General features: G+C 44.1%; 1 protein-coding gene across 6 annotated transcripts in view; it reads right to left on the bottom strand.

Moving 5' to 3' along the window:
• Positions 1-22,948, bottom strand: part of HDAC4 (histone deacetylase 4) — a 172,294-nt gene that overhangs the window by 105,049 nt on the left and 44,297 nt on the right. Inside the window, exon 1 of one of the 6 annotated variants that reach the window (XM_077313352.1) lies at positions 15,808-15,826. The exons of the other annotated variants lie outside the window; for them this stretch is intronic. The gene's annotated coding sequence lies outside the window, so the exon portion shown is untranslated. Of the gene's footprint in view, positions 1-15,807; positions 15,827-22,948 lie in introns of those variants that run through there. 6 annotated transcript variants of the gene reach the window in all.

Genomic DNA, 22,948 nt, shown 5'->3' with positions numbered 1-22,948 from the left:
CTTCGGTTGTGAAAGGCCGCCGAAGCACCCAACCCTACTCAGGATCCCTGGCCTGAGAAGTCAAATTGGCCTCAGCTGTATCTTTTTTAGCCCTGGCCCAGTGGATCGCTCTCCTAAGTGAAATTAGGGTCTTGCGGGATTTAAAACACAGAACTGCTTCATCAGGTCTATGGTTGAGGCCTACAAATGCCACCAAGCTAGTCACCCTATATAAACGACAAACATTTGTATGCCCACTCAACATGTAACAAAGCACTTAAATCTTCCACTGCCACCTGAGAGATGGCAGTGGGCTCCCAATTGTTTTAATGGAAATGTGATTGTTTAAAAATATTTTAAATGTTTTAATCATTGTTTTGTTTCATGGTATGTTGTGAGCCACCTGAGTTCTCAGGGAAGGGCAGTACAGACATTTAAAAATCAATTTTATAAATAAAAACAAACAAACAAACAGCCCTCAGACACTTATGAAGTCCAAACACTGTAATTCATATCAGAGTGAATCAAAAGCAGAATACAGAAAGGAAAAAAACAGACTAGCAGTCACCTATAACTGTTGTTCATCAAGTAATCTTCTATGCAGGCACTCACTGGAGACTGTGTGTGTGAATGTCGCTGTGGAAAAGATTTCCAGAGCTTTCTAATAAACTAGCAATGCTTCTCCTCCCTCTGCTGTTTTCCTGGCCACATAAACTGGCATTGAACAGCCAGAGTCAAGACAGCGTGATAGCCTCTACCAATCCACCAAGATGGGTTGCATGAGGACACTGACCATGTGTGACATGAAGACTGAGAGACAATCTCTGGCAGGTGATCCTGGTCAGGGAATGAATAGGGAGGGTATAGGTTAGAACTCCCAATGTCCTTGATTCTGGTTACCCTTGGAAGATGGCAGATGCCTAAATTTGGAGGTCCTCTGATTATAATTCTTTGGGTAAGAAAGAAATTTTAGTTATTATAAGACTAGAAATTAAGCCTGCTGTAGAAGAAAGACAGCGGGCGCTAGGGAGGCAGACTGTAGGCAAAGAAGGGAGAAGAGGAAAGGAGGATTGGGAGGGAGAAAGAAGGGCAAGAGTTGGTTGAAAGGATGGTTAGAAGGGAGAAAGAAAGAGGTGGCAAGGAAAGAGGGGGTGTAGAGATGAGTGTGTGTGTGGATGTGTGGGGTGGGGGAAGGGCTGGGAAAGCGCAGTGGGTGGGTGGCTGTGTGTGCATGTCTGTGGGGGCGGGGAATGGCCGGCGGAACGATGGGGGGGCCAGGGTTTTTGTGTGTGTGCATGTCTCTGTGGGGGCAGGGAAGCGGCTGTGGTGGGATCGCGGGGGGCCAGCCAGGGGGGTTTGGCTGGTGAGTGTGTGTCTCTGGGCGCGGGCAAGCAACGGTGGCGCGATGGGGGGGGCGGCCAGGGGGGTTGTGTGTGTGTCTGGGTAAGGGGAAGCCAGCGGGAGTACTCACCGTCGGGGAAGGCTGCTTCTCCTTGTGTGCGGTGAGTCCCTGGCTGGGCAAGGCGAGGCTGGGCCAAGGGGCCAATGGGGAGCCGGGCTTTGCGTGGCTCCCCACTGGCCGGTTGGCCCTGTAGTGGCCCTCGTAGGGCCCAATCAGGAGACGCTTCGCAGCTACTGATTGGGCCCTCCGAGTTTTTATCCCGGACAGAGCCCGCCCTTTCTCCTTCCTCTTAGGGCTTACTCTTAAAGATCAGTACTCCATTGGAGATCCCTGAGTTGAAAATGGAAACTAATTCTTATTTGTTTTCCAAAATGTTCTAGTGATTTATGAAGCTCCCTTGGCTAAAGAAAACAGAAGGGAGCTCTGAAAAATGTTCTATGCTGGACTTGTTATATATGAGCTTATGAGCCTAACAGCCAGTGTTTAAAAGTTCTGGAGTACAACTTAAACATATTTGATTAAACTGAATTATATTGTACCTGAAATCTATATGGTAAAAAGGCAGTCATGGCACGTTGTAGGCTGACTCCCTCTGGCTGATAAGGTGAGGCAAAGTATTTCCAACAGCATTTAAAAGATGTATTGCTTGCCTCCCTTGGTGCAAAGTCATTTGTAACTTCCTATCTCTTACAATAGAGAATGTACAGCTGTAGCCAATAATGAATGTCTCTGTAGGACTGTCAGAGACTACAAACTTAATCTTTACTCTACAGTGCACTGGACATTATACTCAGCAGCTTTAAGAGAGGTTCATCCCTTTTAGCCTCTCTAACTCACCTTTCTCTTTTGCTTTACCTGCTTATTTGTCCTAATAAAAGGCTGTTTTATTATTGGACTTGCACTACATCTGGAAAGTTCTTCTGAACTAACTTGAATTCCTCTCGATAATGTAATATGGGGGGAAAGCAAATTTGTTTAGCACAAAAGACAAATGTATCTCTTCCCTCAAAGCAAAGTAAGTCTAAAATCTTATAGAACCTTCAGATCCTCAGGCCATGAAACTAAGGAATTTACACAATCCAGCTGTTAATGTGGATTCAGACAATTTAAACTAAATGGATAGCCCAGTTCCACTGCAGCGAGTTGGGAATAAGCCACAACTAAATTCTGAAATATCTATATAGGTTTTCTTCTAAGACCAGTATGGACAAAGAAAACCTAGAAGTGAAATCTAATTATCAACTGACGGCAGATCAATGCTTGTTAATTGCAGAGTCATATCAACAGATATTTAACCACCTTAAGGATATGATGTGTAAACTGAACCTGCTAATATAATTAGTTCAGGCAACAACACAGAATACAGCTTAAGCTGGACAAAAAAAGCAGACAATATGAAACACAAAAGAAATTAAGGCTAAACGACTCTAATTCCAACTATGTGCTTCAACCTAATCAAATAATTTTGACTATCTCCCCATAGTAGGATCATCTGCCATATTGAGGAACTAACAGAGCTGCCATTCAATGCCTGAGACATTTCCTGCCTTTACCTTATGGAGATTAAACTGTAAGGGAGACAAGCTTTGGTGAAATCCCTTGCTTGATCACAAAAATAAGAGACAGTTGGACTGTTATCAGATTAAGGTATCTAGAGTTTTTGCCAGAATTATTAAATCTTTATTAAGAAAGGAGCTGATCCATGGCCCAAGAGAAAATGTCAAGAACGTCAGATGAAGATTCAGTCTTGTGTTGCTTCACACTTGGATTCAGAGCACCTCAAAGAGGATGCAATGTCAATATTTTAAAACTTATAAACTGACAATCAATTATTGATAAATTAGAAACATTTGCTGTTGGGAAGAAGAATGGAGGACAAAGATCGTGATAAGATAAAAGCTGGAGAAATGGATCAACTCCCTCCCTTACCAGATATTGCAACAGCATTCCAATTTCTCCTGACATTTCCAGCAAGATCTCTAAGAGCCAGTTTGGTGTAGTGGTTAGGAGTGCAGACTTCTAATCTGACATGCCAGGTTCGATTCTGCACTCCCCCACATGCAGCCAGCTGGGTGACCTTGGGCTCGCCACAGCACTGATAAAACTGTTCTGACCGAGCAGTAATATCAGGGCTCTCTCAGCCTCACCCACCTCACACGGTGTCTGTTGTGGGGAGAGAAAAGGGAAGGTGACTGTAAGCCGCTCTGAGCCTCATTCGGGTAGAGAAAGCGGCATATAAGAACCTACTACTACTACTACTACTACTACTACTACTACTACTAATCCTCCTCCTCCTCCTCGCTGTTGTCAGCCATTCAATCGTGTCCGACACTTGGCAGTCCCATGGCACAGCTGTTGCCATGATCTCCTATCCTGCACCACCTCCCTCAGCCATGCAATGTTCTGGCTGGTATCCACTCCAACCACATCCAAACACGGCGCCCTTTGTCTGCTTGGTTTCCTTTTTTCACTGACCAATGTTAGCATAACTGCTTTCTCCATTGTGTTGGATCGCATGATTTTGCCTACCAATGAAATATCAGACTTAATGTAATGTAGTAGTTCCTTGTTTGTGACTTTTGCTGTCCATGGAATCCGCAGACGTCTTCTCTAACCCCTATCCAAATCAAAAGCCTCATATCACAACAGACCAGGTAGAGACTAGATACTTGAGATATCATGAACTTGTAAAGAACATTCAGAAAGTACCACTAGAACCAAAAGTAATCACAATCCATTCTTCTACTAATGTATGAATTGATGAAACCAGCTAGATGGAATTAACTGAGATAACTGAACATCATTAGTACTAACTAGAAATTAAGCCCATTTTATGCCTGAATAAAATGGGCGCTAGGAGCCTGTCTTCTCTCGGCGGCGGAAGCGGCGGAAGCGGCGGAAGCGGCCTCAGGGCGGTGAGGCTCTTCCCTGGGCCGAGAGAAGTCAGAGAGAACCCTGCGGGCCCCTCCCCCACCCTCCCGAAAGCCCAAAACGGCCTCGCCGCTCCCGGGGAGAGAGGAGGCCGGCTGCCGCCGCCGCCCCCCTCCCGATAGCCCAAACGGCCTCCTCTCGCCCCGGGAGCGGCGAAGCTCAGAAGAAGCATGGGAAGCTGAGTGAACAAATTATATCCAATCTGCTTTTTGATAACTTGCTCAGCTTAGAAAAGTGGAGACGTGTATAATCAGTCTTGGTGCAGATATTATTGGTTTATCTACAGAGCTAAAAGGAACATCAGCAAGGAAGTGTGAATATTTCTTTAATGCGGGGAGAGAATATATAAAATACAAAGAAGTCTGGAATTATAAAACATATCACACCCTAAAATGGAGTCTGGGAGGAGAAAGGGAAACAATCTGTTCCTCAAGATGAATCTTATTTTCTAATTAGATCTTTTCAGCAAAATATCTCTGTGCCACTTGTTGGTTAAAAATATCTTAAGAAGATAGTGAAATTACAAAGGGAGCCTCAGTGTAGGATTGTGAGACAGAAATTGTCCTCTATGAATTGAGAATGGCTGCCCGTATCTGACTGGAGCTCTGTTTTTGGAAATAGATGAGAGGCAAGACAAGATACAAACACAGAAGTTGAAACAATGTAGTAAGCCAAATAAAGGGCACGGATAGATTGAAATCCAGCGTTCTCCCTTGAAAGCAGGAAAAAGACTGATTCCAAACAGCCCACGAGCCGAGAGACAGGAAGTGGATTTTAAAAAGCCTGTTCCTGACTCCCTGGAGAACAGAGTGGGGGAACCCAGAAAGATGTTCTTCACTCAGGGGGAGAACTTGCATCTTCTTCAGAAGACCTTGGTGTGAACATTATAATATAGGAGGATCCCTGACCCATATAAATAACTACAGTGCTATTTTCTAGTACTGGGATCAAATTCTTCGAACTGAAGTAATTGTGAATCAAGAACTACCAGCACTTAATAGCACATAGGAGTTGGATCCTGATTTGGAGGCACAGGTTTCACTCTTTGGGATGGATACAATCCTGAGTCCTACATACACATCTTGCACAGACTGCCAATTATGATGTAATCTTCCCTATGAGGATCAGCTGCATCACCATATTTGTAAAAAAGGCAACATGAAACTCATAATGTTCCCTTTATTAATAATGTTATTAATTGCCAGCATTCAGAGCACACCAACACATCCCTTTCCATGAGCAATCCAACAGATGGCAGTAGAGGTTAATTTAGCTGGCTCTGACTAAGAGACATGCGCAACTCATGCACTTTCCATTGTATTTAGAAACCTCAGAATCCTCTACCAGATGGATTTGGGTTGGGGCACTCTCCTAACCACATTGATTTCCCAGTAGTTACTTTAAAAACGAGAGAGAGAGAGAGAAAGAGAGAGATTAAGCACAACATATATCCTCCCACATGGAAAAGGGCAATACAAGTTGGGATAACAACTGTTGCATTATTAATCTTGCTCTGTTGTTTCATTCAATATATTCCAAATTTATGGACCATGTTTATATCTTCCTTTCAGAAAGACAAGGCCCAAAACACAGCATTATCATGAAGCTTTACAAATGCATGCTAAGATCAAAAATGGCTGTTACACCATTACAGAGGCATAGCACCAAAGAGGAGACTAAAGGGCAAGCTAGTTTAGTTTGGCTAATGCCATTCTTTTAAGAGATGAGCAAGATATTTAAGCGTACATAGACCACAGCACGTCATTTTTTGTCCATGTGTATTGCATATGACCTCTTGCATATGTAAAGCAAGGGAAGTGGTAAAAGTTGCTGAGATGAAAAAATCCCTAACCAAGCAAGAGGTCTGGCAGCATATATAAAGCTCTTTATGCCAAAGAAGAGTCTGGAAAGTCCCTTTTGCAGAACTAATGCCCCAAAAGGGATCGCCACATGTCTATTTGAATAACCTGATAAAGATGAGTATGTGTGACCCCTGATGTGTATACATAACCAATATGATTACCATATGCCTGCTTACATATACCTGTGCGGCTGTCTGTATGCAAAGACACATCTCCGTAAAGTCACAGGGTATATCCGTGCACATCCAAAAGTAGGTTTGGGAAGGTTATAAAAATCAAGTAACTTTACGTGGTTTTTGGAATTCAGGCCTTTGAGGTTTTGGTTCTCCTTTATTCAAATAAACTTCTGTGTCTTGAATCTCCCTATTGTGTCCTTCACTGGTCACTGGCACACCAAGCAAAGAAGCCCATCTGAGTATCAGCACGACTGTCTCCATTTATCCAAGAAGCTCTGCAGGTATACCTTTGAGTATCTCTGTGCAACTGAGTTCACTTCCACCAAGGAGATGTAGGGGAAAAGAAACCTGGCCACTTCAGAACCAGCCACAAGACTCTTACTCGTGTAAGCTTACTCAAAGGTTGCTGAGATGAAAAATCCCTAAACAAGCAAGAGGTCTGGCAGCGTATATAAAGCTGTTTTATGCCAAAGAAAAGTCTGAAAAGTCCCTTTTGCAGAACTAATGCCCCAAAATTGATCACCACATGTCTGTTTGAATAACCTGATAAAGATGAGTATGTGTGACCCCTGATGGGTATGCATGACAGACTACCATGACAGGCAACCGTGACAGAATACCCAACATCTCTCCTGCTTAACAGACAGAGTGAAACGCAGGAGTTCCAGTCTTGGCCCGGACAAGACAATGGGGTGACAGCAAAAGGTAGTCGCAAAGGCAATTCTGTTACCCTTCATTCCAGTATCTCACTGAGAAATGGTGGAGGGAAGGGTTCAATTTCCTACAAAGGGAATTCTCACCAGAATGTACAGTTCACCTTTTACCCAGCAACAGGCTGAGCTAAAGTAAAACAGAAGACAGAGGTCGGAATACAGGCCTTGTATTCTCAACAGCAGTTCTCCAAAATCACACAACTGGACATTCAAGTATAGGACGCTGATACTGAACGTATAGAGCAGGGCAAAGTTCTGCAGAGACAAGTAAGGTTCAATGGAAAGACAAAGAACAACCAAAGTAAACTTAGTTTATTTTCCACATGAAGACAGCACCAAGGCAATCAAGTGGCACAAATGAAATTTGCCCCATCAAGCATCACTGCATGTGGTAGCCCCCCTCAAGTTGGCTGGTCCATCATTTCTGCTAGCAAGCCACCAAACACCATTGCCCTCCTGCACTCTGATCATCATCATCATCATCTGATTTTTACCCACCACGCTCGGCAGAGCTGGCTCATGGCGGGTTAACAATACAATCCACTAAAAATCAATAATTAAAAATACAGACTAGCAGAAGACAGCGGCAACCAATCCCCCACCTACCCCCAACTGGGGACCAGGGGAACAGCTGACCACCACAGATAGAACATGGTGGAGTACTCCTCTTTTGGGGGGGGACCTTAGATCTTCTCTTCGTCCTGGCCTCAACCAAACCTATGTAAGTCTGCATAGTATATCAGACACCAGGAACAATGTGGAGAAGTGTGCAACCTTCTTTCCCTCTTGCCAAGGCTATATCAGTCATCCAAAGCCACATGTTGAAAGGCGCTGAGGTTAAGAATGTGCAGTGGTGGGAAGGGGGCTGCCAGCTCTGGGTTGGGAAAAACCTGGAGATGTTGGAGGTAGAGCCTACAGAGAACAGGGTTTGGGGAGGGGGAGGAACTTCAATGGGGGTATAATGGCATCCAGTCCACTTTCTGTGGCCATTTTCTCCAGGGAAACTGATCTGTTCCTTAGAAATGATCTGTAATTCGGGGGATTTTCAGATCCCACCTGGAGGCTGTCATCCCTAGGTGTGGAACAAGTCTAATTTGTCAAACGCCAATTAAACACATATTCATCTGCAGAGCAATCCACATGTTCAGTGAACATCATCGGGGGGAAAACTGGAACGGAGTCAGATGAATGAGGTTGCTGGCTCCTTTAATCTATATGACAACAACTACATTGGCTTTGATCCCAATTCAAATTGCTGGTGTTGAACTTTAAAGACCTAAATGGGTGAGAGTTAGAATACAGAAAGGCCTAAGTGTGCCAATATCTGCCTGCCCATAACTTGGCATCTTCCAGGGTTAGCCTTCTCTATGTTGCTGACAAAGGCCCATTATGCACGGCCGCCAAAACAGCGATTTCGGGTCACATGGAAAACACGGAGGGGGAAGAAGCGAAACAAACCGCTTATACACGGGACAGGATGTAACAGCAGCAAAACCCAGAGTAACCAAATATGCACGCGGCCACCCTGGCACCGCTTCTGGTTGTGCCCCGGCCACCCAGAAGCTGCGCTTTCTTCCGCGTTTCGCTAACGCGGCTTTTTGGCAGTGTGCACCAAATCTGCGGCTGGTTACAGCCAGCATCGTGCGTTATCGGTGATTTTAGTCACCGCCATTCCACCCCGAATGCTCGCTATTCCCCCTGTGCATAATGGGCCAAAGAGAGGCTCTTCGTTCTCATGGCCCTCATTCATCGAACTCCCCCCCACCAGAGATCCAGCTGTGCCTCTTCAGAACCGGTCTTCCAGAAGCCCATTAAAAGTACTCTTTCCTGAAGATTTAAGCCCCTTCCTCTCTCCCTACAAGTCACTTTTCGGATTCTAGTCTTTCATTTTATGTTTCTTATCAGCTTTGTTTTTTAGTACTGCTGCATTTCAGTGTAACAAGAAATTGTTGCTATCTCAACAGTAAGTTTTAATTTCACAGTGGAAACTTAAGGCTAGAATCTTTAAATTATTGTCTTTTAATGATTACTTAGGTCAATATTAAATTTATTGTTCATTATTTTAAGGCTTTAATCTCTACTTTAAGTGACACCGTGAGTATTTGTATTGGAAGGCACAATCACCACTGCATCCACATTTGCTCTCTGAAACATAAGAGGCATCTTAGGGATGAGAGGCTTGTTTCTATCACTGTTATCTTTTTGCATACCTTATTGTTGCATGGCCCAACGTTTAAAAATAGGAAAAAGAGATAAATGGCTTGAATCAGAAATAATTCATGCATATGCATTCCTGCATTCTCAGTGAGTAGAAATTACTTGCTGGGGAAAAGAGACCTATTATTTCCTGGACAATGGCATGGTTCTTATCCTGAATGATAGGGATGAGCTTCTCTTATCAGAAGCCTTCACACATAGCCACAATACTGTAGCATTCTGAAGTAATTTGAGGGGTCCACTTAAAACCAAAATGAAGTGACTAGTTAGAAAGAAGCTGAAAGGAAGCTCAAGAGACTCCAATTCCTAATGGATGATTTGAATCTATTATAAAAGCACTTAATGAGGCCCAGATACGGCTACTTGCAACTTTTTCACCATTGAAAACCCCCTGAAACATTCAGCAGGCCACATCTTTCTGCCACACCCTCAGAAGTCACCTGCCACCAGAAGTCACATCACCCAGACACTCCTGCAGCACAGGAAGTGACAGCACAGAAATATTTTCAGAAAGTGTGTGAAGAGAACCACACTCTGGGCTAGCTACTTGTTTGTTCGAACTGGGCCCAGTGTACCTGAGGGACTGTCTAACTCCCTATGGCACAGAGCTCTCTGCTCTGCAAAAGCAAACAGGCCGGAGATCTCTGGCCCACATCATGTTCGCCTAGTGGAATGAGCTCCCAGAAGAGCTGAGGACTATGACGGAACTAACGCGGTTTCATAGGGCCTGCAAGACAGAGCTCTTCCTTCAGGCACTTGTTTGAGGCCGAAAAGAAGGAATATGTTAGCCCCTCCCCCAGTATGTCCAACGATAATATCCCCCAGATATATGTCAGTTGGGGAGGGGGGATAACTGGCACAGCTAAGTGGTTGAGTTTTTTAATGTACTTTTATTACCGTATTGCACTTTTATGTTGAAAGCCGCCATGAGCTTGCAGGCCAGGAGTGGCACCCTAGAAATTAAAATAACAACAACAACAAAAACAACAAGTTCTTCATCCAAGGGAGCCTCCAGTGGGAGCCTGAAGAAACAGGATATGGGTAGGCCTATGTCACTTTGTCACCCCCACCCCCACTACAGAAAGAGGGCCAGAGCAGGCCTACGTCACCCCATCATGTGCTCCCCTGAAGTTAAGTTAAAATGAGAGTACTAACCACATGTGATAAGCCTCAACCAGCAAAGATGTGGCCTCTTCCTTTCTCACCCACACCAGATCCACCATTGGTCATGGGGGGGGGGGCAACAAAAGAATTTTCAGCACTGGAATATGCTGGCACCGGCTTTCTCAACCAAGGTTTCATGAAACCCTTGGGTTTCTTGACAGCCCTGGGTTTCCCGAATGAGTGGAAGTTAATTAATTCTTAATGTATTTTTCCAACTTATCAGGTGATAGACCACGTATGGTCATGTCAACCCACCCAACCCCTCCCAAAATGGCCAGTGATGGGCCTAGAAGGGGTGGGAATGGGAGGGGCCCTAGGTAGGAGCGTATACAGCTGTTTCCCTACAATATAGTGCATGATTGCGTACCTTCTGGGGCTTCTCAAAGGCTTAAAAATGTTTCAGTGGTTTCTTAATGGTAAAAAGTCGAGAAAGGATGTCCTGGCATATTTCAGAGGTATCTCCCAGTCACCAAGGAAGGTGCAATTTCATTAACTGGTTCACCTTATCCTTTCCTTGTTTTTCTTTTCACTCAAAGGCACTCAACACATTAATTTAGGCTCCATCCTATTTCAGGAGCTATCTTGACTCACCCAAACTTTTGTGTCAGTGCAGATCTGGCTCACTTCCACAATTAAAATATGTCAATCAATTTTGCCTCAACCAGGCTCTCTGTGCCCATTAAGATCTGGTGGATAACAGCCCAGCTTTTCTCAACTTTTTCACCACTGAAAAACCCAAAACATTTTTCAGGCTTCAAGAAACCCCAGAAGTGGGACAATCATGCAGAATATAGTTGGGAAGCATAGCTTCCCCTCCCCTTCCCACCTCCAGGCCCTTCATTGACCATTTTGGGAGGGATGACATGACCATATATCACATGACAAATGTTTAACAAATGTTTAAAATATATCACAGAATTCATTCCCACCCATTCAGGAAACTCTTCCAGGGCCATCACAAAACCCTGGTTGAGAACGACTGCAATAATCTATAATCAGGTTTTTTCCCATTTTTCTCAACCAACTTTGACAGCAGTTAACTTTACACCAACCAGTGAGATCAATATGCTCTTAAATAATACAAGAAAGCCTGTAGAAATGGCTGCTGTACAAGTACAAAGCTTGCTTCATACGGTGCTGCATTTGAACTTCAAACAAAACCATGAAAGGAAGTCATTGTAAAACTTACCTCAAGTGTAAAAAACCTGTTCTATCATATAAAGTGTAACTATTGACAGCAAATCATACCAACATTTTAAGTTGTTTACTTCACATTGAAATCAATGGATGATTTTAAAGAGAAGAAAGATTTTCTCTGGATTGGGGCCAAGATGAGCTATGAACATCTCCATGTATGTAGAGTTACCCCAACACCACCATCACAGTCCCCTAACAGGTTAGAAAATACATACTGTCAAATGCCGATGCAAAAGCTTTCTTTGCTAGTACACGATAAATTTTGCCTGTAAATCACTTTTTGTTTCACAGTGTAAATGAAAGCCTTTCTGATGAAAGCATTCATATTTTTAATATTTGTGACAAACAAATCCACCTCGTATGCTTTCAGCAGGAGAAGAGTATGCCAGCTGCAGGAATCATCAACATCATTCCCATTCATTATATTCATAGCATGGTGTGTCAAACATGACTCATACTATTTCAGTAACCAAAAACCTCAGACGTGCCACAAGTGCTGAACAGAAATGATGAGAGCTTCCGACCCTCACCATTCTTTGGGAAACAATAAAATGTTCTTTACTTAATGAACACGTCAGCTAGACAGAAAAGGCATATAGTGCCATGAATATTTAATGGAGAACTGCAAAATTGCTTTCAGCAGCTAAGACTAACAGCGTATTAGCATAACCAGATTTGTGATGGCTACAGAAAGCACAAAGACCATACTGAGAGTTTTAGTGAATAATAGTAAGAATGCAAATTCAATCTAAATCATTAAAAGATTTTATTCTTGAAGTCCAATCATTTCAGTAACAATGATAACGTTATGAAGGATTTGGCTGCAGAGGAGAGGACATGCAGTAATGGGTTTAAACTACAAGTACAACGATATAGGCTAGATATCAGGAAAAAATTTTTCAGTCAGAGTAGTTCAGCAGTGGAATAGGCTGCCTAAGGAGGTGGTGAGCTCCCCCTCACTGGCAGTCTTCAAGCAAAGGTTGGATACACACTTTTCTTGGATGCTTTAGGATGCTTTGGGCTGATCCTGCGTTCAGCAGGGGGTTGGACTAGATGGCCTGTATGGCCCCTTCCAACTCTATGATTCTATGATTAAATTATTTTTATACTAGAAAGTCTGTTGCAGGGGGTGGGAATGCAACAGGCACTAGATGGGGGCAAGAACTGGCATGGTACCTGGAGTGGCTGGGTGCTTCTGGAGGGCACGCGTCTCGAGGCATGGGCTTGATTGCCACCGCCACGGCTGGATCGGCAGTGCAGGAGGTCAGGCGCTTAGAGCCCTGTTCTCCCATTCTGCAGCTACAGCCAGGTAGAACACAGGGCTGGCCAGGGCTTTGCAGGTCCGCTCACCTCAGCACCCCCACTGTGTCTGGGCATGAGGCTTGTAGAGTGCTGCATGACTGCCTTGTGAGAGCGGGCCCTCTAGGGGCCAGCCCAATCAAGATACACCCAGCTTCACTGGACGCACCCTGATTGGCCTGTGGAGCATTTCTAGCCAGAAACAGAGGCCGGACACAGGAAAGAGAATCCAGACACCCAGAAGGGCTCTTCAGAAATAGTAGAGCCACTAATTGGTAAGGATAGTGGTATTCTTTCTGATCTGATTTAGTAGGACTCTTCTATTCTTAACTAGGCACAGGAAGCAATGGTAACGCAATATGGAGCCTGTTATATCGTCTAAAACCAGTTCCCATTTACTGGCCAGTTTGAAAGCCGTTTATGATTATCTTTAGGTATATTGGTAGTTACCAATATAACCCTAACCCCCCGTTGAAAAGTATTTAGAGAAGCAACTGAACCTTATGCCAGGATATTCCAAAAAATAAGGTATTATAGCAGCAAGCTCCATGCACATTGTGCTAGCACAATCCCCTAAACTCCAGCATGTTGACAACATCAGAAGAATCAGAGGCAGACCAGGACATTCAGTGGCTATTAGAAGCTCCCCTAGGCCTAAGCACCTTCTTGATATTGCTTCTATGCCATACCTTTGAAAATCCTGCATAACTGAAGAAAAGCTAATTGAGGCCCACTGAAGTCGGGGAAATAAAACTTCCCTCTTGCCTTCCATTGCAATCCTAATTCCTGGTGTGGTTTAGGATATTGAATAACCCCTAAAGTTTCTCACTAATTCCTTCCCAAGCACTATATAAATCCCAGCATGTATACCCACAGAGTGTGTGCCATGATGTTAACCTCTCTGGACCATGCACTACAATTTAAAAAGACAGGTGGATTCTTTTGGTTATGGCAACCTCACTGAACAACTAAGAGAGAAAACAAATACTGTTATAAGCATTTGTCTAACACTGCTCTGCTCAAAACCTTTACAGGTACTCCATCAAAGGACACAGATACTAAAGGAGAAACTCTACTGGAAGGGCACCCCATCACAATCTGTCAGAATGATAACATGCTGATGGAATCCACCATGATTCTACAAGGGGAGGGGGTCACACAGAGTGCAAATATGGACAAGATTGGTTGGCAGCCATGCCACTCAAATCTGGGCTAGTTCAACATCTCTGTTGCCAACTATCATGCAAGATGAAGCGGCCCAATGAGCAACAGTAAAACAAAATCAAAAACAGAAATGGTAATACAGTCAAAACAATTTGGCTTCCTAAAACCAGTTGCTTCTTAGATATGGGTAGCCTTCAATTTCCTTGCCGCAGTGACACTGGAAATGAAATTATAATATATAAGGTTGATTGATATTATTACCATGAACAAAGTTCGAATCCACTGGCACCTTTAAGACCAAACAAATTTTATTCAAGGTATAAGCTTTTGTGTGCACACATACTACTTAAGATTCACTGAAGTAGAAGTTACCAATCCATACATATAGGTAGAGGGTGAGCAGCAAATTAGCATAAACATAATCAAATGGTGTTTAACAGATGCATGGACTAAGTTAGAATAACCAGCTTGGTTTATAGGTCACTGTGTGGGGAAATATAGTAAAGGCAATAAATATATCAAAATTGGAGATAAGATGAACAAATCTATCTTTCTTAAATGTAGAATAATTAATTGAGACCCTGTTGTTATGTTTCATCTGTCTCTTCTAAAGACAGTGGTCAATTTTGTTGAAGGCTCCTTCAAAGAAAAAGATGCTGTAAAATCCCACAATTAAGAACAATAGATTTGTCCAATTTTGAATTCCCCCCCCTTCACTAATAATTCCAATGGGTCATCTGTTGCAGTCACAAGAAGGTGCCATAAGGCTGTTTACAATTTCTTTCACATTTCAGACAACTGTTCTATAAATATGAATAGATGACAAATGCACACAACCATTCACACTAGCAGTGCGCTGAAATTGGCTATTATGTCCCTAACGCTGCTTGGCAACCAAAGCCGGGTAATAAAAGCTTACTACCAGATATAAACGATCTCCTAACAGAGCAATATGCATGACAGCAAAACAAGGACACTATGCAAGTCGCCTCTCATGCGCCTGAATCGTACAATGTGCTCTCTCCTGCCAATTTTGACTCTAAGGCTGTTCATGCCTTTTCAGATTCAAATCTGCAGTATAGGCAGTACAAAAAATATATATATCCCTAATCTAGCAATCTGTGTGCATTCAGGCACAGACAGGCTTGAATATGAGCAAAGGAAAACTATATATATGGAGTGTACTGCAGTCTATGATAACAGAACTCCACATCTACAACGATAGGACATATGGACTTTTAGATATAGTTGTCAAGAAAATATTGTCTATTATAAGGTGGAGCCAATATATTTCAAAGGAGTCAAGTTTCAAAAGACTCTATTAAGTTATTATAAATCTCCTTAAACCCGACTTTCATTCTTCAAGACGTGAGTTATCAAATCATGACATTTCCTCCCATATTTCTTTCATGCCACCTGATATACACTAGCATTAAAAACTTACTTTTAAAATTATAACGTTTAGAGGAATGCATCTAATATACAAAGTACTCTTTCTCCTGACTATACCTCTGTAAATGTCAAAACACACTGAAGCACTAAAAGACAGTGAGATCATAACTATTTATAGAAACAAGCTTCTGCAGTATCTGACTGCAGTGTCAATATAAAAGAATAAAACAGTGTAAGGAGAGGAAAACTTGGCAAATGCGACCAAGCACAGGTGAGAGCACATGGCAGTGATGGCAGCAATGTGAACTCACTTTTCTGCCACCTCGGTGTCTGCACAATGTCCTCCAGCAGAGCTTTTTCTGGGATGTGAAAGACTTTTACCTCAAGCCCTAGAGGGTGCTGACCTGGAAAACATACAAGCCTATTATGATTCCTTTGCGATGTACTTTGCAGATAAATCTCCTCACATCCACCACGAAGTAGACATCAGTTACACTTCAAGGCCCTAAAGCTTGGGACCGGCGTACCTGAAGGATTGTCTCCCCCCCTCCCAACATTACGGAGCCAGCCAGTTCAGATCTGCCTCACAAGCCCTGTTCTCTATGCTCCCAACCTTCAGAGGTGAGACAGGTGATGACTAGAAACAGGGCATTTTCTGTGAAGGCACCATGTCTTTGAGACTCACCTAGCGCCTACTTAACTTGCTTACAGGGAGTATTCCAAAACACATCCAACTACCCAGGCTTTTAATTAGATGTCCAGACAGTTTTTTAACAATCTGCTTCTGTTTTATGGATACTTGTGTCCAATATCTTGTTTTCTAATAGAATCAGAGTCGCACCTTTAAGACCAACAAAGATTTATTCAGGGCGTGAGCTTTCGAGTGCAAGCACTCTTCATCAGACTAAGAACTGACCATCATAACAGTAGGAGTATATAAGTAAAAGTTAATCCTGTTACATTATTAAACTGTGTCACAGCATCCAAACAAAGCCACATGATACCTCCCTGCCAAACCAGCCAATCAAAGCTGAGCCTCCAGGGAGGGTGGTATAGAAATATAATAAATAAGTAAATAAATAAATAAATAAACAAACAAACCCCTCGAACCCATTTGTAGTTCACAAAGACAAGTCAGAAATAAAATCAGAGTCCAGCAGCACCTTTAAGACCAACAAGGATTTCATAGAATCACAGAATCATAGAGTTGGAAGGGGCCATACAGGCCATCTAGTCCAACCCCCTGCTCAACGCAGGATCAGACCAAAGCATCCTAAAGCATCCAAGAAAAGTGTGTATCCAGCCTTTGCTTGAAGACTGCCAGTGAGGGGGAGCTCACCACCTCCTTAGGCAGCCTATTCCACTGCTGAACTACTCTGACTGTGAAATTTTTTCCCCTGATATCTAGCCTATATCGTTGTACTTGAAGTTTAAACCCATTACTGCGTGTCCCCTCCTCTGCAGCCAACGGGAACAGCATCCTGCCCTCCTCCAAGTGACAACCTTTCAAATACTTAAAGAGGGCTATCATGTCCCCTCTCAACCTCCTTTTCTCCAGGCTGAACATTCCCAAGTCCCTCAACCTATCTTCATAGGGCTTGGTCCCTTGATTTATTCAGGGCGTGAGCTTTCGAGGGCAAGCACTCTTCGTCAGACTAAGAACTCCTTACATGACGGTGGGAATATATAGCAAAAATTAATTCTGTTACATTAATAAACTGTGTCACACATCCAAACACAGCCACTGAATGTATTTTTTAAAAAACTGTACGTTGCCTGAGGCAGGACCCAGAAGAGGCAGCAATTAACAAACAACATTTTAAAACTTTAAAAGGATACATTTCAGCATGGAATAACAGCAATCCATAGCTGAAAAAACACTGTGTCTTGAACGAAATGTCAGCAAAAGACAAGATGTTTCACAGCCCAATCCTAAACCCTATACTGACATAACCTGAAGACATGTCAGAGTTACTCAGATTTTACTGCAGCATATCTGGAGATGTGATAGTACAGTACTGATACATTGCCAGCAAGGCTCTACTGGTACCAGTCTCAGAAATGGGTGGCACTGGGGGAACCATTGTGGGCATAGTGGGAGAGTAATGGGACTATGGAGAAGCACCCACCACCAAAAATCCACCTCAGTGATTCAGTTATTGTGACGACATTCTGTTCATGGACAAGAGCCCAGCTGCAAAATGACAGCTAACAAAAGAGTGGTTTGACATAAGAGCTATCATACTCCCAAGCGCTCTAAAAGCGCTTAACGCTGCATCATCTCCTACTTGTAAGACACAGATAGAGCCAGAATACTGGGAAGACTAAAATAACAGAAGGTAAAATCCTTTGTTGGGACATGAAGGCTATGTCAAAGGTAGTGGTGGGGGGGAATGGACCTCTGGACACCAAGAAGAGTCGTATTTATTTTGGACAGTTCTTCAGGTGGGACTATATCTAAATAGCAAAAAGACCAAGATCATGACCGCTACTGGCAATAGCACCAAAATCACAATTGACAACGAGAACATTTAATGTATTGATGATTTCATCTTTCTTGGCTCTATGATCAAAGTGGTGGATGCAGCCATGAAATCAAATGGTGAATAACACTGGGCCAGAACGCAATGATAGGCATGAACTGAATATGGAAGAGTAAGGATATCAACCTTAATACAAAGTGCTGGCTAGTCAATGCCGTTGTCTTCCCCATAACAACCTATGGATGCAAAAGCTAGACACTGAAGAAGGAAGACAGGAGAATAGATGCTTTCGTATTATGGTGTTGGAAATGAATGCTGCAAATCCCATGGACAGTCAAAGTTACCAACAAGACAGTTTTAGAGAGGAGCAAACCAACTATGTCATTAGAAGGCATTACGACTAAAGCTTACTTACTTTGGAAATATCATGCGATTAAACCCGTTAGAAAAATCATTAATGCTCGGGATGGTCAGCGGCAAAAGGAAATGTGGTTGCCAAAGGATCCGCTGGCTCGACACGATCAAAGCCGACACAGGGTTGACCATGAACCAACTAAAAGAAGCAGTCATTGACAGAGACACATGGTGGAAACTTTCCTATAGAATCGCCGAGGGTCAGACACGACTGAACAGATGATATCATCATATGGACACAAGCCATGAGACTCCATCTTGTCATTGAGTCGGGGGATAATTGAGAGAAGTCCTTATCTGGACATCTAAGGTCACTCTAATATACTGCTAACTTCAAATAATGCTTGCTTGTCCTAAATCCACCACTGTTTAGGACACATCTAGTGGAATGGGGAAAGTTTGTGTTTATTCTCTCCTTGTTCCCTTGCTAAGCCTCAGAATGTTTGTATTCCTTTTAATAATTTACTACGCTTCCTTCTCTTTTAAACTGTCAGATCTCTGGAAAATCACCTTGCCCATCTGGTCCAAATGAAGAGCAGCAGAGGAGCCTGCCATCCCTGTAGCCCAATGGAAGCTTGCCTAGCCTCAACCAGAGGCAGGGCCTTCTTGGTCCTGGCCCTTCTTGGTGGAACAAGCTCCCAGAAGACCTAAAGGTCCTGACAAAACTCAGTTCCAGAGGGCTGCCAAGATGGAGTTCTTCTGCCAGGCATTCGGTTGAGGCCAGGATGCAATAACTATCTAATGGCCACTCCTCTATGTAACAGAAACCCCCCTTACAAAAATACTATGATGATGCTGGAGACTTTAACATATATTTACTAGTAATCAAGCCTGCTGTAATAAAAATACAGTGGGTGCTAGGCAAGGGAGCCCCCGCGCCACCCGACGCGTCAGGCTGCCGGCAAAAGAGCAACTGCGAGCCGCACTCCACGCGGCTCGCACTTGCTTCCTTGTCGGCAGGGCAGGAATTGGCCCGGCTGATTGTCTGTCCGGAGGAAGGGGCCAATCGGCACCCTTCCTCATCCCGGACAGAACCCGCCCTAACTCCTCCCACAAAGCCCTTACGGCTTTATTTAGTCCGCGGCACCGCTGTGTTAAGATTAGTATTAGTATAAGCAACCAATGTTCTTGTTTATTGTAAATTAATGTTTTTATTGGAATTGACTGTGCTGGATTTATGGTTGTGAGCCACCACGGGCCGGCTGTGCCAGGAGTGGAGGGACAGAAATCTCTATGTGTACCATCTGCCCCCTGGACTGACAGGATTAATGGGATCATCTATTCTGGCCTGGCTGGAACAGTTATTGGGTTGGAGTGATTATGCCATCATCTGTTTTGGGGATTTTTTTGTTTTGTTTTTCACTTTTTGTTTTGTTTTTCACTTTTTTTTTTGGTCTGTTTAGTTCTATCGGTAGAACTAAGGGATTTTATGGATTTATATATTGCACTTTGTGGATTTTATATTGTGAACCGCCTCGAGTTGGTTGTCATGGGGGCGGTATAAAAATGTAACCATAAATAAATAAATCCAATGTTTCTGATCTCCTGAGACTTTAAAAATGAATAACAATTTAAAAGACAAATTACTTTTTGCTACAAAGAGTTAAAGTTATACCTACTAATGCCAACTCACCACAGGCAACGTCAAGAAAAGGCTAGGCTGATGACAAAAGTGCTGGGGGTAATGTGATCACAGTCAAACGCAGTAGTAGTTTCAAACAACAAAAACTGTTGAACACAACATAGGCTACATTAGTGGTCCCCAAGCCACAAAGGCCGTAAGCCGCGGCTCCCTCTCCCCGCCCCCCCCCTGCAGTAAGAAACTTACCAGGCCACGAGCTTGCAGCCCGGCAAGCTTCTTACTGTGGGAGGGGGGGAGAGGGAAGCAGGGCTGCGCACGTGCATGGTGCATGCGCCATGCACGGCCAAAACGTGCATGCGTGGCAATTTCGCACATGCTCGAAAGTGCAGCGCATGCGCAATTCGCGTTTTTGGCTGCGCATGCACGGCGTGTGCTGCCAGGCAATCGCCCTCCTTGCTGCCGCCGGTCCCCAGCCTGAAAAAGGTTGGGGACCACTGGGCTACATGACAGAACCTTTTTAAAGTATCCTGTTGTCTCCTAAAGTGGTAATCACTAATGTCTCAGTTCCTAAACTGTTTTGTGTTTTAGAACTAATTGACAAAAGTCACAAAGTGTCTGAAGTCTATAGCTGAAGTCCATGTTGGAGCCTATAGTTAGCTGGAATATTGCAGGACTAATTCCCTAAATGTTACAGGTTGCCGACAGTTTAACTGCAACCATTTTCCCCTGCAATTATATCTTAAATCAAAAGGTCTCCCATCCTTATCAAAGGTCCTCCTAATATTTCGGAAAGGGCTATCTCGGCGGCGCTGTCCAGAATAGGAACCTGTAGTTCAGCCTGGGCTTCCGCCGCTCCAGCGGGCCAATCCGGACACGTCCGGATTGGGCCAGCCCCTACAGCGCCCACCTCTGGACGCTGCGTGCGATCCGCTCGCCCAGCCTCACCGCCAGACGGTTCCTGGATGGTGAAGAGGCCGCTTCCATGGCTTGCGTCCTTCCTCCATGCTGGGCCCAGCCGCCATGAGGCGGCCTCGCTGCTGCTGCGCGGCTGGACAGGCGGCATGGCCTTGGAAGCAGTGGCAGCCCAGGTTGGGCTCGGTGCCACGTCCATGGCACCCAGCATGCTTCCGACCGACCACCACCACTCCAGCCCACCAGCGAGGCGCTTGGCCGACCACCAGAGCTTTCCTGGCTACTGTGAATACGCCGCTGAGCCCATCGACCGGCCAACCTGCGCGGCTGCTGCCTCTGAGCATGCGCCTCTCCATCCAGATGCACAGTAGCACCCACCCCACCCCATGCAGTGTAAAGGCTGTCACCCTCCACGGCCATGTCCCGGCAGCCGCAAACCCCACATGCTGGCCCAGCCAACAGCACGGACGTCCCACCGCCGCCGCAACACCCCAGACACCACCATCGACTCAGGTACATTGCTCCCCACCCTATGCCTGCTTTGACTGCCAGGAGCCACTAGCACCCATTGCATTTCTGCATGCAATGGGCTTTTTGGCTAGTGTGTCAATAAGGAATGAATAATAGGAGGGAATGGGATAAAAATTTAGCTACAAAAATATTGAAGGAAGAAGTGAATTGGATTGTGTCAGCAACTTCTAAAACTCCCGATATGGTAAAACTCCTTTCTAAGTGGGAGGCTTTAATTAACTTTGTTACTCCAATTTTGATTAAAATGATTTTGAAGAGGGACAGATTGAGGAGGTATCACTGGTTAGATAGAGATTGTTGTCTGCAAAAAAGAGCTCTTAAGAAATCATATGCTACATTTAAGAAGCATCCTATTCCTTGATACCATCAGATTCCTTCAGGGCAGGTGATAATGTAACTGCCTACTCAAAACTAAAGAAAGAACAAAGATAATATCCCTTGCATAAAAAAGTAATCTTACAGGCGTCTGGCACAAACTCAAGCTTTTTAGCTCTCAAGGGCCTCCAATTCCCCCCTCTAAATGGGAACTGAATTATGAAAAAAGTCTTTACTACTGCTACGGATAAACTTGAAATCCTACTGAATCTAAAGATTTCAACATTTCCAAGATGGCCAGATGTCTCAAAAAGGGAAGCAGTTAGTCCAGGGGTAGTCAAACTGCGGCCCCTCCAGATGTCCATGGACTACAATTCCCAGGAGCCCCCTGCCAGCGTTTGCTGGCAGGGGGCTCCTGGGAATTGTTGTCCATGGACATCTGGAGGGCCGCAGTTTGACTACCCCTGAGTTAGTCTAATAAAATGTTTAAAACCTGGAAAGGGACCAGGTTGTGATTACAGTTTACCTGAATTACTTAAACCTGTCCCAGACAGGCAGGCTTCCTTCCTGGCACCATTATTTACTGAGGAAAATCAGATCTGCTAGTTGAAAAATCAGCAATTATAGTTTAATTTTTCAAAAAAAGGAACAAAAGATGATTCAGCTAATTATCACCCTATAAACTTACTCTCTGTTATAGGCAAGCTTTAAAAGGTAAAGGTATCCCCTATGCAAGCACCGAGTCATGTCTGACCCTTGGGGTGACGCCCTCTAGCGTTTTCTTGGCAGACTCAATACAGGGTGGTTTGCCATTCCCTTCCCCAGTCATTACCGTTTTACCCCCCAGCAAGCTGGGTACTCATTTTACCGACCTTGGAAGGATGGAAGGCTGAGTCAACCTTGAGCCGGCTACTGAGATTGAACTTCCAGCCTCATGGTCAGAGCTTTCAGACTGCATGTCTGCTGCCTTACCACCCTGCGCCACAAGAGGCTCTTGGCAAGCTTTATGCTATCTCTTTAGCTAGCAAGCTGAAAGAATGGATAGTGGGGGAAAATGGATGGGGGAGGGGGAAATCCTGCTTGCATAATTACTTCACTTTATCCTTCCTAGTGAACAAATAAGTAAAAGGTACAGATTGCATACTATCCTCTTCATATACTGATCTCTGTGGTGCATTTTATTCCATATCGCTTATTAGACTTTGTGGGGGAGAA

The sequence above is a fragment of the Paroedura picta genome, chromosome 1 (genome assembly GCF_049243985.1).
Source record: "Paroedura picta isolate Pp20150507F chromosome 1, Ppicta_v3.0, whole genome shotgun sequence".
Lineage (NCBI taxonomy): Eukaryota > Metazoa > Chordata > Lepidosauria > Squamata > Gekkonidae > Paroedura > Paroedura picta.
This window is presented reverse-complemented; position numbering and strand designations above follow the sequence as displayed.